The sequence below is a fragment of the Pezoporus flaviventris genome, unplaced genomic scaffold (assembly GCF_033815535.1).
Source record: "Pezoporus flaviventris isolate CSIRO_AGI_PZ_B2104156 unplaced genomic scaffold, CSIRO_AGI_Pfla_v1 ptg000001l, whole genome shotgun sequence".
NCBI classification, from domain to species: domain Eukaryota; kingdom Metazoa; phylum Chordata; class Aves; order Psittaciformes; family Psittacidae; genus Pezoporus; species Pezoporus flaviventris.
The window spans coordinates 6,200,811-6,217,754 of NW_026892549.1; the positions used below are offsets into that span (position 1 = coordinate 6,200,811).

The 16,944-nt window shown below is 41.2% G+C and overlaps 1 protein-coding gene across 13 annotated transcripts in view; it reads left to right on the forward strand.

Moving 5' to 3' along the window:
- Nucleotides 1–16,944, forward strand: part of KALRN (kalirin RhoGEF kinase) — a 514,073-nt gene that overhangs the window by 396,998 nt on the left and 100,131 nt on the right. Inside the window, exon 1 of one of the 13 annotated variants that reach the window (XM_061472261.1) lies at nucleotides 4,908–4,985. The exons of the other annotated variants lie outside the window; for them this stretch is intronic. The gene's annotated coding sequence lies outside the window, so the exon portion shown is untranslated. Of the gene's footprint in view, nucleotides 1–4,907; nucleotides 4,986–16,944 lie in introns of those variants that run through there. 13 annotated transcript variants of the gene reach the window in all.

A 16,944-nucleotide genomic window follows, 5' to 3' on the forward strand; every position in this document is an offset into this window, starting at 1 on the left:
TATGCTGCATTAGCATGTCCATTAGGGAGTTGCTTTCCAGTTTCTGTTCCAGTTCCCATAGCAGAGTCTCATCTGCTAGACGAGTTGTCTCACCTGCAGTTGTCAGAACTGCTGTGGTTTCTAGTGACATAGTAATGGGTATCTGTGTTCCTGCATGAGATATAAATAATACAAAGAATCCTGAGAAACCTTCAGAAATTGCATTTGACCTAAAAACTGAAAAACAGCAAGAGGATTCGTAAATGTCAGATCATTCTGTTTTGTCTGTGAACTGATGGAGAGATTACTGTTCTCAAAATCTGCTATGTCTCATTTTTAGTTACAACTGGATTGCAAACCTGGTATATATAATGGAATAACAATGAAACTACAAATAAAGAGCATGAGTTAACGATGGATTAAATCCAGCTCATGTAAGCAATGCCAGTTAGCACCTGTTTATAGATAATAAAATTAAACTAGCTTGGTACTTTTTAATGAGGTTATAATTCAGCTAATAGAGGAAATAGTGTCTCAGGGATAGACTTTTGTGGGCAGTTGATTTGGACCGCATGATATTTTTACTAACAAAGGAGAACAATAGAAAATAAACATGGCATGTATTAAATGAATCAAAACCAGGCTAGTTGACAGGTATAGATATAAATAGAATTATTATAGGGCAGGCAGGTTTGTAGAGAAATCCTGAAGGGATTTGTCCTTACCCATGTGATAGGAGAAAGTTTTAAACTTAATTTTCTAAGGAAATCAGGTTTTCTTTCATGGTTTCCACATCTGTTTGTGCTTTGCTCTCTAATAACTTTTGTACCCATTGGACAAATTTCCAGCAAATTGACAGAAGCTTCTGATCTTAAAAATAATTTCTATGGAGATCAGCATAAAGGTAAGGAGAGAGACCCAGAAGCTGATCTAATTAAGAGAAATGCAGTATGAGCACATGTATTTATGGAAGCACACATTACTAGAGAATCCACATGCATAGATGCTTGACCCTCAGGAAAAGCTGAGAGACTGACCACACAGCCCAGATCTGTGGGGAGCTAGCCTACACTGGTTCTGCTGCATGAGGACTCCTAGTTATCTGTGAGAAGCTGGAAAAGATGAAAATGTGCCAGTAATGTCTGCAGCTGGGTGAGCGGTCAGGAGCAAAACAAACAGCCTGCTAATCCAGATAGTTTGGTAAGCTTGCTGTAGGCAAACCAGACCAGCCCTAATACGTGAAGATCTATAGAGGGAAGAGTATCAGCCACTCTGTTAAGCACAGGGGGTAACAATGGAAGACTTGTGATTTTACAAAGCTGTGGTGGTGTTTGCCACGCTAGAAATGTGCTAACCCAAGCTGCATGTTTCTTGCAAAAAAAAAAAAAAAATTAAAAAAACCCACAAAAAACATTAGTTCAAATGCAAGCCTGTACTCTATCTCATGAAAAGATGACTGACACTATCCCTGTTTTGTAGACACAGAATGGAAATAAGAGAGTGAAGGGGTCCAAGGTAAACACAGGACAAGAAGCAGAGTTGGAGTTAAAACCAAGAACATCTAGGTCCCAAGCAGTGGCCTTCTGTTAGGTTATTTTAGCTTCCGTATCTGTATATTCCCGTCTTTAACCAGCAAAACAAACCATGTGAGCATAAAACAAAGCACCTTCCTTATATGAAAGTTCATAACAGTTTTGGGGCACTCAGCACTCTTGAGACACAATTATGCACTGCTCTGTTGCTAACTCTTTAAGATTTTAATCATTTTGGGAGCACATATTTAAGAGCATATACAAGAGCAACAGGATAACAATAACAATAAAGTTGTGTTGTATTCTTGGTATAAACTTTTTGGTTTGGGGTTTACAATTTATGTGCTCTGGAACTGGATTATTGCCTCATAAAACAATGCAGCAGCTTTTTCTCATTTAGTTAGCCATCCATTTTTATTAGGGTGCTCTATAGAATGCCTGCAATAATATTGTAAAGGTGCAGAAGTCTCATTATTTCACAACAAGCAGCTAGCCAAGACCATTATTATTTTTACAACTGGGCTTGCTATTGAAATACAGTTTTGATTATAACTTTTTTTTCCCTCCTCCCTCTTTCTCTTTACCAAAAGCAGAGATGTGCAGTTGTTGCTTTTCAGACTGCTTTTCTACTGCCCCACAAACGTCATTTTCAGTGAAATGGATGGATTATAATGGGGGGGTATAATGGGAACAGATCAGTGATAATGCATTACAGGAATACAGCCATCCTTGAGAGATCTTATAAAAACGTCCAGTCTTCCTAAGCTTTAAAATCTGCAGTTTGGACAGCCTATAGCTCCACTATGGAATCTAGTTCTGAATTTTTCCCTCACAGTTCTTTGATGCTCAATTATTGTTTGGGTTCTGCCCTCCCTGTCACGTTGCCATGACAACTCCTTGCATAAAATGCAGGATTCAGGCAATAACAGCCGCTGCTTTGGAGCAGGCTCCAGGCTCGTAAAACTTGAAATTGTTGCTCAGAGAGATTACTGAAGATTAATGACTGTGCTCCGAACACCAGGGAGCACATTTCTGAAAATCATGGTAATTAAATAAAAAATACATGCAGGCGATGTGTTCTCTGAGTCAGGAGTGTTAACAACACCTGCTGGGAGTGTTGGAGTTGCTGTAACTCAGTAGTAAAACATTGGTGAGTATTATATAGTTTCTTTATGCTAAATAGCTACAGTGTTTAATTGGCTGTGGTGGTTTCCCTTTGCCTGTTCTCTGGTTCTAAATGGAACATACTGACCTGGGTTTGCCCCTGGGGCTGGAGCAGGTTGTCTTCTGGGCTGGTGCTGTGGGCCGTGCTCGTTCAGCCTAACGGCCCCGCTGATGAGACCAGTGCTCTGTTTCCTGCCACCAGCCTCTCATGATTTCATGGGTGCATTACTGGTCATAAGGAAGATGAATACAGAGCTGCAAATTGCTTGAGCTGAATCATAAAACAGGACTTGTTTCATGAGCCCATTAAGCACATGCCCCTGATGTTAAGCATATGCTGTGCCCTACTCAACAGGAATAGAGTTAGCACTGCCTTGAGGTTAAGTCTATGTCTTTAAGTCCTGCAGTAGTTTGAAGGTCTTCAAAGTTGTGAACCTCACTGGGACAATGAATTAAATACACTGATTATATTTGCAAAAGTGTTAGCTATTTTCATATTCAGTAATAGCATCTTTACTATTACATGCCACATTAGGTGTAACCAGCTGTCACACAGCAGGATTTAAAATGATCTTAACAGGAGTCAAAGGCGTTTTGTCTTCCCCAAAGACAGCAGTACGCAGTTGGTTTGGAGTTTGCCTCTCTGAAGGTGAGCAGCATTCCTCAGGATAGGTTCCAAAATTACATCTGTTCAAGAGCAGTATGTTAAAATGTTATGTTACTAAAATCAGAAGAAACGTGTACTAGGAAAAGCCTAGCTTAGCAAAAAAAATCTCCTGTATTCTAAGGGGATAAAAATATTAACTCAAACCAGATGCATAAAGGCTAGGGGCATCTTTGTTCACTACAGCAGACCTTTCAAAATGTGCTTCGAATCAGGGCTGTCTGCTGCATCAGAACTCTGCTTGTGCCCATCGAGAAACCTGTAAGTACGAAGAATTCTCAAAAAATTCAGAAAGTGTCCATGATGCCAAGCAAAGAAGAAATATGTGTCATCTGAAAGGGAACAGTAATTCATTTTGAGATCTAAACCTATTTTTAAGCTAGCTATTTGTATGTTAACTTCCTCAAATAGAAGCTTAGCCATCTGTTTCAGTTAATTGGTTAGCCTTTGGCTGAAGTTTAATCATTGTAGGAGCAAGAGGTAGTGGAATCAATAGTCCTGAAGGGTTCTCAGGAACTAATCCCATGAGACTGAATTTAGTGTCAAGCCTCAGTCCTTAAATAAAGGGTGAATTTGCATTACTGAACAGGGTAAAATCCCTGCCAGGACCAGCATGGCAGTAAGTCTGTAGGAAAACATACTTTGTTGCTCCTTGAAGACTCTTTGGTTTTGTTTCCATATCCAGGACATAATCCTCTTTGAGGACTGCTAGGTTCCAGTGAGAATAGTAATGATAATAATAACTAAATTTGGACCTGCAAATTTGCCAGCCTGGTGTTCATGGCTGACCTAGTCTGGCCACCTCCTGCTTCTGGTGGGCTGTAGACCTGGGTTAAATTGTAATGAAAACCTAAGCAGCGTTCGAGCAGCTGGGTCAGCCTTTTCCTTTGGGGTTATTTCATGTCAGTTGCTGCAGATTAGTTTTGTAGTGTGTGGGTGCATGCGCACAAAAATTTAGCTTCCTCAATATTTATAGAATATAAAGCAGTCCTCCCAGTTTAAGGCTAGGATGAATGTTTCTGTCACATTAGGAAGGCAACCCTATTTTATTCTGCAGCTGCTATTTAAACATGACGAGATCTCTTTCTAATCTTAGGCAAAGTTCAAAATGAGATGTTTCAAACATCTGCAAACTATTACTGGCCATGCCTGCTAGTGGAGGTAGTAAATCATAGCCAAGTAGAGAATCAAATGTCTCAATAGTGTTTTTGTTCATTGCGTCAAAGTTTGTCCTCTTTCAGTGTTATCTGTTCTCTTTTTTAGTGCGGTAGTCATCGCCCCTGCAAAGAAGAATGTGTTGTGGGTGAGGTGGGTGGGATCGCAGTGGGATGAAGGTGACACCCTTTATTTTAAGTTAGGGGAAAACCAGCAAACACCGTGGCTTCTCTTTTCCAGAGCAGGGGGAAATCTAAATCAATCACAAAAGCACACCCTCTGTGCTTTGTGCCAAAAACAAGATGGGTGGTTCTACCAGAATATGGGCGAGAGGGCATTTCATTTTCCTCCAAAGGGGAGATAACAGATCAGCTTTCTCGTTTGTCATGGAAACCTTTTGTCAACCCAGTAACAATGACGTCAAGGTGGCAGCGGCACAGTGACAGGGTTAGTTAATGTAGCACACACCTGTTGAACTGCCAGAGGGGAAGGTACGTTGGCTTTTACATTTTCCATCCCTGATTCTCAACAGCTTTGGGTGAAGGTTTAGAAAGTGTAATTCAAGTCCCAGGGCAGTTTTCCTGAGCTGTAGCAGATTCATACTGTGAGCAGGTGGTGCTGGAGCTTTCACTTGCAAAGAAATCCAGCTAAGCAGCATTAGCTCATGAAATGCCATTCTATAAACCATCCTATTTGGGGTATTCTTTTGGAGGGTGGTGAAAGCAGACTTGTGCCTCAAAAGAAGGGTGCCAAATTCCTTCAGTGTATTTGCTTTGCTTGAGATTAAAGGTTTTGCTAGGGATTACCAAAGGGACTTTTTAGAAACACTTCTGTAAAAAGGGAAAATCAAACCTATATTCCTTACACCGCTTCTGTAGCTGTAGATATGCAGCAGTAAGCTGTAGCCCATTTTGGGAATGACTATTTTCCCACCATTTTTTTACTGTTACGCTTTTGTGTTTAGTGTTGTTGACTGGCTACTTTTTATTTTTGCAAAATTACATTAGATCACCCTTTCACTTCATTCAGTGTTGTTTTTGTGACTGCCTTCCCATTTTTAGTAATTAAAAAATACTTTAAGAATTCCTTTAAAAATAAGCTTACTTTTTTTCACAAGAAAAAATGTGTTAGCAGGGGAAGCAGTTAATTTTTGTTGGAATGTTCATGTTTACTAGCAAAATCATAGATGATGTGTTTGCGGAAGACTGAATCATTTAAAAAATTGCACTGTGTCAACAGCTGATTCAGTTTTTGTTACCATGGCTAAACCATGAATTTACATTAGTTGTATTTCTTGTCTATGATAATTCATTAATTCAAATAAATTAAAGTGATCCCTTGTTACTGCTAAACGATATGCATGAAACTTAATATTTCCTATCATATAGTTTATAAAAGCAGAAGAAAAGCCCATGATGTGGATTATGATGCCAATTATATTGGGTTGCAAAGTGGAATTAAAGCTGAGAAAAGAATGGCATAAAATGACATATGGTGATCTAAAAAGGAAAATGGAGTCAGCCTATGTAAATGACATTACTACACAAACACCCACCAAATGTGTGTAGTGGAGCAAGTGAGTTGTAGAAATCTTTGCAAGAGAGAACTATCTGGGAATGTAATTTTCCAAATAGCCAATGAATTAAGATAACTGGTCAGCTCATAATCCAGGGCATCCTAATAGGGACAGATGATGTTAAATGGCTGCCAGGTTTCAAGGAGGTAGAAAAAGTAAAATTAGGTGATAAACATTTTGTATTCCATAGAAGATGAAATTGTCCTTAATGCGGAAGAAATAAGATTTAGCTACATTAGTACTGTTGCCATTGTGGAGAGTATGTGTAAATAATCTGGAAGTATCTATGAGGAACTATAATTCTCTTCAGCTTCAGCTTCGAAAACACTGTAAACTCCTCTACATTACTTTTAAACCCATTACTGGTAATTTCAGACTGACAGAAAGATCTTTCATGTGATCTAAAGTCACCATAGCATAATATAATTTTATTTGGGACTTTGAGGCTGGAGGACAAGAAAAAGACTTTATAGACAGTCTTGAAATACGACTCAAAGTTCTTACTACCACTGGTAGGGAAGCTGAGACATGGCAAAATCTGAGGTCTAGTTTGGAAGGTGTTCCTTTTCTCTTCATCACCCCATATCCATGAGATGTGACCGTGGTCTCCATAATGAAGTTTCCATGTGCTTGGTGTAACACAGAGAAAATAAATAGAGACAGGGAAGTGGAGCTACGTCACTTATTTCTCAGTGACCCACATCCCCCTTTCTAGAAATAAAATAGCATCCCACCATGTAAGATACTGCAGAATCATGTGATCAAATGATTTCACTGAATACTTAAATGCTTCTTCATTTTTATGGACTACTTCTTGTTTTGTCCTGATTGCAAGTATTCACATCAGTCCTGACTCACAAAAGAACACAATTTACAATTTAAGTCCTATTGATTTTTACTGAGCTTGTGCATACGTGTGGGTGTTCTCCTGAATTAGACCTGTAGTTTGTGCCTCTTGCATCAAATTCTTTGAATTCAGGGAGGAGCATGAAAGAGACATTTGTCAGAATAATGAAAGCTCCATTTGCCCCTCTAATTTTCTTTAAAGCTTTTTGTGCCAAACTATCTCTTTAAATTCTTCATTCTGGGGATTTTTCTGAAAAGAAGAAAAACTTTGGCAAAAAAAAGCATCCCATATTTTCCTGATTTTTTTTCTCAGTCACTGCCTTTTCTTTAAAGCCCTTCTAGCTAGAAAGTGGATAGAAAAGTTGAATTAGTGCAACAGAATTTATTAAGGGAGCATAATCTGACTGGAAGAGGCAATATTCAGCCAAAAGAAGTGCTCCTTTTGGATATTCAGTTTAAGTAGGTGTGATAATATGATGTTAATAGCATGCAAACACAAGGATGGCAGGCAGGCTGTGGATGTTGCAAGTAATAATAAATGGAGTTTAAGGAAGTGCAGCAAAGTTTAATAATTTCCACTTTCATTTTAGATTTCTCAGTTATGCAGTTTGAGAAATTAATTTACTCAAAATGAATTAGGTTTTTTATTGGAATTGTTCTGTTTTGTTACAAGTGCTGATCAACAGTAAGGGCTGTTTGTTGACATAGCTAGTTGCCACTGCTGGTATACACCATCTTATTTTGTTCAACCCCAGGCCCCTGTTTTGTCATCTGTCCTGCCCCAGTTCTGACAAAGCCCTATACTTTTCCAGTGCCTCTGTCCCTCCATGCATGGGCTCCCATTGTCCCTCATCTACAGTTAGGATGGCACAAAATTCTTTGCTATTCCGGCTGAAACAAAGCAAGTCAGATTAATTGTCAGATCCACTGGATTCACTGTCCTTCTGCAAAAGAATTTCTTACACAGTTTATTTCCCAGTTACTAGCAAAAGAAGCAGATGTAACTCCCCTGAGCACAGAGCTTTGTATTTACCAATTAAGCATAAGATAGAGATTTCGCCTAGGATTTTCAAAAGAAACCCAAAGGAAGTAAATGCTTAATTCACACTGAACTTTACTGTCTTCAGGCTCTATCCCTTCTCTGTGACTCTGAAATCCAGCAATAGCTCTCTAATTGAGCTGCCCTGAACATGATCTCCATGTGGCTATAGAGACACATTGGATATGGTAATGTCAAACATTAAGTATACTTGGAGTTCATGCTGAAAATTTTACACTCAGCTACCAAAATATATTGTTTATCCTGGACACTGTTGCGTTTCATGTTGTCAAATACCCCGAGGATGTCTTAAGCTTAGTTCATATCTCCCTTGTCTGCATGTGTTGTGTGTAAAAGAGAAATGTGGTTTTGGGGTACAAAAGGACACACGCATAAGTGTTGTGGATAAACATAGGCATCTATGAAAATTGAGGCCTCTATTAAATGAACTGAGTCTAGCAAGAACAAAAATGGGCATATTTGTTCAGGATCTTTTTACATGTAATAGTGATTGCATAGGCCAGAGTGTTTTATCTCAAGCGCCTGCAGTAAAAATAACTAAGCAGGAGCTGGGAATGTGCTTATCAATAGACCTTATTATTCTGCCCGTCCTTTGATAAATGAACACAGAAAGTTCTTTCAGGCTTCTCTCAATCTTCTATTTGTTTCTGCTGGACTTCATTGGTCCGTATTTAGCCATATCTGATAATGTGACGTGACAGCAAATGTAAATGGTAAAGTCAATGAGCATTGAAACAAAGCAAGTCAGATTAACTATCAGACTCTTTGGATTTATATTCTTGTTTGAAATAGAATTTATTACCTCGTTAGAAACTAAACCAAAACACACACACACAAAGCGCGTGCAACCCTTTTTTGTTATAGTAGTTAAAGAAGTAAATTTTATGGGAGGAGGGTCCTCTGGACATGCTCCAGCCAACTCTATCAAACAGAGAGGCCAAGAATGATAAAATCCAAAATGTGCAGCTGCTGGTTCCTTTGGGAGTCACATTACAGTAGTACAAGCAACAGTCTTTCATTTTAAAAAGGGAAGCATGCAACTGCAGCCAAAGGCCTTTCAATGCTATTTTAGGTAAGCTGATCTGCGTAAAGGCCATTGTAATCTCTTGTGCAGCTCAGGTTTTAGGCGATGTTTTCATTTCATAATGCCGTTTCTGTGAAAACATCTGCTTAGACGTGCCAGGCTCGATCGGGCACCCTGTTACATCACTTGGCAAATGAGGTCACGTCAAGTAAATAGCGGTATTATGGAGAGGAGAAAGAAAGCCCCAGGATTTAACTGCTAGGACTCAAGCTGTGACCCATCGTGATGGCTGAAGATCATGCAGCAATGCTGAAAAGGATCAGTGGGTGCAGTGGACAAGGCGAGCTATAGGGAGGACTCATAAGTAATCATCTCCCTCGAGTTCCCTTTTCCACAGGGCCACACTAACAGAGGGTATGGGCATGCAACAGTTTTGCAGACTCTCCTTCACAAGGTGGGCATTGCTTCAAGTAGAGTTTACCCATGCAGCCTATCTGCAGCGATGGATGGGTTTTATATGGTGATTAACGGGAACACTGAGTAAGAGACTTATATATAACAGCCAGTAAACTGCAGGCCTTAGAGAAAGCAGCTTGAGGGAGAGAGAGACCGGTCTGTGGGGTTGCCTGGCTTCTTCCAACTGCTGTCATGCTAACTGCAATCACCTCGTCCAAACAGCATCTGGAGTTTATGTTGCAGCCCAAGCCTCTTAAAGTGTGCTCTAAATTTACCAGAAACATTATCACTCTCAGCTGGTGAAAAATCATGGACAATGCTGGGTGCAATAGAAATAGGCACTAGACACCCAGGCTGTGCTGAGCCCAGCCATGTGCCCAGTGCAGTGCTGGTGCAGGGCAGTGCCCTCAACCATTACACGTTCTTTCAGCCTGAAGCCTGCCTGGCACGCAGTGCTGTCTAACAGTCATGTCAGTAACGTGTCTGGGTTTTTCTAGTATGCCCTAAATCCCCCTGAAAATTCCCACTCTGCATTATGACACATACAAGAGGAAAGTTAGCAGGAAAAGTGCCAGCTGGTACCAGGTCTTCCTTCAAGTGAGTAGTGTTGAAGATGAACACTACTCACTGTCATCATTACTCCTAATGAGTTTTCTGTCATCTCAAACCTGCATTTCCCTTAATGTTCTGTTAGACCAACCTACTACTGAAAATCATTAAAAGTAACTTATCCAAATCCACCTTTGAGTTAATTTTGCGCCTAAGGCTCTGATTTATAGTAATGGGACCTAGGGACCACCAATAAAAAGAAAAATAGCAGCTATTATATCTGTAAAAAGGAAATTACTTGGAAAAGGAGAGGGATGCCAAGCTAGCCTCTCCAGCAATGGCAAAGGGGAATGAGACTTACAGGACCATATGGCTTAGACATTGTTTGAATAATCTCTCCCAATTAAGAACAAAGCCAGTTTTATATAAAACATCTGTTCTGTGAATTCAACAATTTGGGCAAAAACATCAGGGGATACTCTAAATCCTTCATCGTGTTTTTGGTTTCTCTGTTCTGATTCTTAGCCATTTGAGGAGCTAATACCCCTGAAGGAGGAGTGTTGTGGTTTCCTATGATGCTACCAAACATCAGTGCAGGCTTTTCCATTTCTGTATGCTGGGCTCCTCGTCCACAATGCCTTCATAGGTACAGCCTTCACTTCTAAGGTCTGTACATATTAGGAAAGTCCAGAGTACCTGAGGCAGGTCTGTGAAGATCAGCAGAGGATCTGCAATGAATGGGCATCACTGGAGCTGGGCTGCGCTGAGGCACGGGAATGTGGATCCTCCCATCAGCTCTGTCTGCTGCTCATAACAGTGCTGGGAGCTGAGCATGGCTGTCCACTGGGGAGGGTATCTGTCTAATGTAATCAGGCTTAGGCATATCTAAAACACAGCGGTAGTTAGCCACTAAATTCTGGTTGCTGCATACTTGCAGAGGTGAAGTAGAGAGTATAAGATTATCCCTTCTCTGCCTTCAAGAACTCACTTCTTCCAACAGTACTGCAGCAAGATAACATAGCTTCAAAGCAATCTGCAACTGCTTGTCTTGAAAATTTTTGCTTTCTGTTTGACAAAGGGGGGGAAATCTGTTGCTGGTATTGTTTCAAATTATATAACTTCTCATAACTGCATTAGAAATGTAACTGTGCAGACAGCAAAATACCAGTCTATAATAATTATCTAGATCTATCTAGATCTAAAAGGAAATACAATCTGAGAATATCTGTATTGAGCAAATCTGATCCAGTTTACAAACTAAGATCTCCTTAGTTCTAAAGCATCTGCAGGGTGATCTTATTGTGCTTTTCCTCTGAGTATCATGTGCTTCCTTCCCAAGAGGGCATCAGTCTGAGGTCTCTCCTCTGGTTATTTTGAGCTGTTGTTCTTCAGCTAATTGTTTTTATTTTGGTGTAATTTAAAAGCAGGGGTGGCTAATCAGGGGCCTGTAGATCCTCATCATTCCCTGATGTCGATATCAGAAAGCTGTAGGTTCTGTGACAGCAACCAAATAGTGGAGGTCGTACTCATCTGGGAACACTGTCTGAGGAGGGAACAAGGCTGCAGGAAGATTTTTGATTCTTCCTTTCTCAAAACTCTGGCCACACAGAATGCCCTGGTTAGATAAAGACAGATGTGCACATCGCCCACACTTTGCAAGGGCTCATGTGCTTGTCCTTTTTCTTTCTAAAGCTTCTGTTGGACTTGAATTCTCCTTCTTCAGTGGTACCAGGTATGTGATGCAGACAGATGAGTTTCTATTTTTACTTCTGTTTAGAACTCATCAGCTGTGTAGACCTTTGTGCACACTTCACCTGTGCTGTTTGTACCTGAAGATCTTCCACAAAGTTCCTGGCCAGAATACATGATTCTGTGTACTTGCTAGCAATGTCTTGGGAGTTAATGTTTGATGGATCATCTGTTGACTGAAACCCTCGACCTCCCAGGTCAAGACTGTCTGCTTTGCTCAGACCATGCTGGACATACGAAAGAAAGCAACTAGTCAGTACTCCCCGATTCCAACCTATTCTTGTGCTTTTATTAACCCTGGGTAAGTTTAGAACACCTTGTGGCTGTGAAAGGCAGCAGGCAGAGGTTTACATTGGAGGGTTTCATCTGTGTGCCTTTCTCACCCTCTGCAACAGTGTCAGGAAAGGGTTTTGGAGCCAGTTGTGCTGGCTCTGTGTCGCTGAGGAAACACAGATGATATCTGCTCCATTTTGTGGTTCTCCAGGGAAGGGAAAGGAGTGGAATTTGGGTAGCAGCTCTCTGACACAAATGCCATGAGGAAACCTTCAATCTTACAGGATCAGAAACCAACTGCTGCTGTGATTCAATTTGTTGGGTGAAACAAAGTGAGTCTGGTCATCTTTATCTTCGAAAGCATTTTTTATACTTGGGTGTGCTGTTTAATTTGGGTCGATTTTAGTCTTACTTTCTGGATAAAAGGCTCCAGAAATATTCAGACAGCTCTGTTCAAGCTGTTCTGCAGATGTCAGCAGATGCCAGAGTCCAAAATCCAGCAGAGTTGGGATGTGGTTGTGTAGCAGGGACTCCAGCAAGAGATGCTGGATGGGAAAGGTATGTGCTATTTGAGACCGTAATACCAGATTTCCTTTCCATTAGCATATTTCTACGTCCAACGTGCCATCTCTGCCTCTACTTCCTGCTGTGGAATAACTTACTGTGTCTTGATTTATAGAATGCTGCACCTCCAGATGCCTCTCTTATCTCCTTGCTGAGAAGAGCAAAGACGGTACATTTGGGCTACACCATGTCACCATTATCCTAGCCATGTGTCTGACTAATTGCTTAAATACAAAGAGACCTTCCAGTGAAGCTCAAGCAGTGATCCCCTCTGGTCTGTCAGACAAAACAGAAAGAGTGGGAAGCACCAGTTCCATCTTAATGGAAGATGGGTAGAGGGATCTGAGGACTAAAAAAGGCTCAGAGATGAGTCAGGTATTTACCAAATTTCTGATTCTGAACTCAGTTTGGAGTAATTCTGCTGACCATAATAGGATATTAATGGTTTACCTTATAGCTCCTGAAATAGTCTGTCCCCATACAAACACCTCCATACAGATGCAATGAAGCATCCACCAGAATTGCCAGAGCTCTCAGCTCAGCATCCTTTAGAGCTGCAGAGGCATTAGAGGGAAAAACATGAGTGACTCAGTGTTTGCACTCCAAACAGAGCCTGTTGCAAAGTAAGAAGACTAAAGCAATTCTCTAGTACTGAAATTCCTCAAAGGCTTCTTCTGAATTTGATACCTCTCTCAAAACTCCCAGTAAAAAAAAAAAATCTCTACGAAATTACAGGAATTTTCAGAAAGAACTCTGCAGGAGATGAGATTTCTCATGCCTGTCCCCCAGCTAGAGTGACAGCTCCTGGATCTACTTCAGCACAGACAAAAATCAACATCTAAGCAGTTTTATTCACTTTGTTGAATATCTTGATAAGAATGCAAATCCCATTCTCGCTCCTGCTGCCTCTCTCACCCACTTGAAATAGGCTGTTTATGGTGACTAAATGCTTCTGTCCAAAACTGGCTGTCGTCCAAAACCAGATGGGCAGAAAGCCTAAGAGCAACAGAAAACTAGCAATTTATATTAGGGACACAGTGCCACACCACACAGAATGCTTTGTTTAAACTAGCAGAGCTCTGTGTCCTAATGAATATATGTAAATAAGCAGCTAGTGTGGATTTCTACAACAGTGATGGCGTATTTCAGAATACTTAAATACACTGAGAAGTTCTTTTGACCCTGATAGATTCATTTTCCATTGCTGATTCTTTGACTGCAAATCATACGTTGTCTTGAGATTTGTACTGCAGAATAAACGACTTCTTACCTTTCTGAAATATATTGGTTTCTACCTACATCTGCAGATGCTGTGCACTGCTGGTTCTGCTTCTGAACATGATTTTATGATTGAAAAATAGAATGAAGCGGAAATTGGAAGCAGGCTTAAGACCTTAATTATGAAAGGACTAAAACCTTAATTATGGTGCTGTGCCACAGGAGGGAAGACCAAGCACACTGATATTTTGCATCCTTGTAAAAACAGAAAATTGAAATGCCTGCTACATTTGCCAGGGCAGCTGGCATTTATTCACTTATGCTGACACAACCACCACAGTATCACTATTATCAGTTCTTTGCCTCTCAGATCTTGGGTTTATGATTTAGAACCACTGTGAAAGCCATTGTGATTTGCAGTATATACCATTTAGTTACCCATTTAAGAAGTGGCAGAGGAGTCTTTCTTCAGACACCCATCACCCAAATCCCTGCTCACCCTGTTAGAGAACTATTCATTCCCCCTTTCCTTTCAACTAGAGTAGATTTAGTACTACTGAAGATCTATTTTAGAGGAAAGGAAGGCCAGCCTGCGACCTGATAGGTGTTTTTCATCTGCACTGTAATGATCAATATGCCTCTGGTGTTCAGCCTTGCTTCCTCTGGCTGCTGCTTTCTGGCTGAAAACTAAACCAACGCAGCAGTGGCCATGCACGCATACTGTGATATAGGAAAGAACATCTCATCGTAATCCTGCACTAACCAGTATCTGCTGGTTCCTGGAGCTGAGCTGGCTCCTGCACTTGGAGCAGCCTGGGTGCCCGTGCAGCAGGATGTGACCATGCCTGGGATCATTTTGGCTGCTTGCACTTCACCTTCCCACAGCTGACAGGCACTCGGTTGAGTGTTCCCAGAAGCAAAAAGGCTCATGTAAGTCATGACAAAACTCATGCACCAGAGTCCATGGCATAACTGACATGAACTGCTCTGATCAATGCTCAGAGGTTTGTGAGCAATGTCCTGTGTTAGAGAGGGGTTTTCAATGGCTGCACCGTTGGGTCCCTGCCTGCACTGGTGGCATAGGGCAGGGCTCCGTTCTAGCTCAGATTTGATATGTTTAGAACATCCTGATGAAAACACATACACACTGAATGCACAGTGATGCTTTCTAGCCCAGGAACAAGTGAACGCAGATGATGGGAGATGGTTTGCTGAAGGCAGGCACTGTGGAGACAGGCTGGAGCTCCTGCTAGCTTCTCTCAGGACATATGGCACATTCATCCCAGATTGTTTGGGGCCTTCCTGCTTCCTCATTACATTTTGCTATTTGCTTCTATTTCCTTTTGTTCCTGATTTGAAGGCTGTTGTTTGCTGTGTAATTCATTAGACTTGTCCCTGTGTCAGGTCTTTCAGTTATGCCTTGTGCTCTGCAGAGGCATGTTGCATTGTTACTTTTATTTTTATGTCTCTCCATGATCTTCTTGTGCCATACACAAGAAGGGTTTTAAGTGTATCCAGTCAGTGGCTTTAACAGTGGGTTTTATCACAGGAATAATAAAAGTGAACATTACATGTTAAAACATGAAGCCATTTACCTGTGAAGTTCAACTTTAAGGGCATTCTCTATTTTCTTTCTCTTTCCAAACCAAATGCAGTATGTGTGAGAAATCAGCAGCCCATCTGTGTTCCAATTTGCATGCTCCAATGTAGAGAGAAGCATAATGCACTTCTCTGTGACTGGAGGATTACTCTTTAAGAAGAAATGAAGTACTAATAGCTTGAGGGATCACTTCATAGGTGAAAGGATTTCTGTCATCAGGAATCAGATGTATTTGCATTATTCTTCAGTGGCTTACAAATTGTATATGTATTAGTATTATATACCTTTCTAGAGGGTTTATTTTGCTGTGGGTTAATTTATTAAGTAAATGTTCTTTGTGGTGTGGTGATATGTAAGACACAGAAGAGGCATGGCAAATACTTGGAAGTTCTTGGGCAAAAGGAAAGAACTCCTTTTCTGTTCTTTGTGGCTGGCACCTAAAAATGATCTGTGGCCCCCCACCTGAGCTATCAGCTTGCACCTACTACCTGCACCTGTAAAAGGGAACCTGCTTAATTCCTCCTGCCAAAGAGGGGTTCTTTCCCTGAAAATGCATGATTTTAGCACTGCCTCCAAACAGCAAGTTGGAGCCTGGGGAAGCCCCGATCCATGTTTCCATCCCGAGAATGCTGGAGGAGCAGGTGGTAGAAATTCATGCGGCTTCTAGGAGGCTGAGGGAGGTTATCTCCCTCCCTCACACATCAAAGTTAGGCTTCTAAAGTGTGTGCGCATCTCTCCTGCTGAGGAAGAGCTTGATCACACTGGGTGCCAAGCAGTTCCTAGAGGGGATGATTGCTTCCAGTTCTCATTATATTAAATCACTGTTTTCAATGAATCGGAGAAAATATGAGCTCAGGGATAGATGGTACCTGAGGGTCACGGAGCACACCTGCTTCCTCTGGGATAACGCTTATAGGTGTTGCCCCAATCGAAGCATCTGTTTGTACCACAGATGTTGAGTTATTTGAGAGGGGATTGACAAAGGTCTGTGATGAACCAATTTGAGGTCAGCTGCGCCTCAGCCCACAGTGAGGAGGGCAACATTGCAGGCAGGGAGCAGGGCTCCTAGGCTGATGCTCCCTGGGAAGTGCCTTGTTAGTTTGAAATTGAAAAGCTGCCTTCACTAGGCCTTTTTTCCTGGAATATTTCAGGGCTCTTTCACCTTTCCTCCTTACGCAATAAAAATCAGTTATTTTTCAAAAATCAACACAAACCATCTGAAGACTTTTATTTTTTTTTTATGTTCCCGAACATCCTCTGCCTATATCATTGGAGGTGGTGGGTCTTGGAATCCTGTCTGAACCAGCTTCTTCATGCCCACACACCGCACGTCACACTTAGTTAAGCACTTCGAAGGCAAGAGAGTTAATTCTGCATTGCAAATTAGCTTGCTGTGTGATGGCAAACACGGACACCTAGTGGTACTGGAGTGCAGGACACGTAGGTGCTTGAAATACACCTCTGGGAGAGTAGGTACAGAGGGTATTTGTTCACGTTTTCTCCTAAAAGAACAAGAGATAATTATTTTCAGAGAA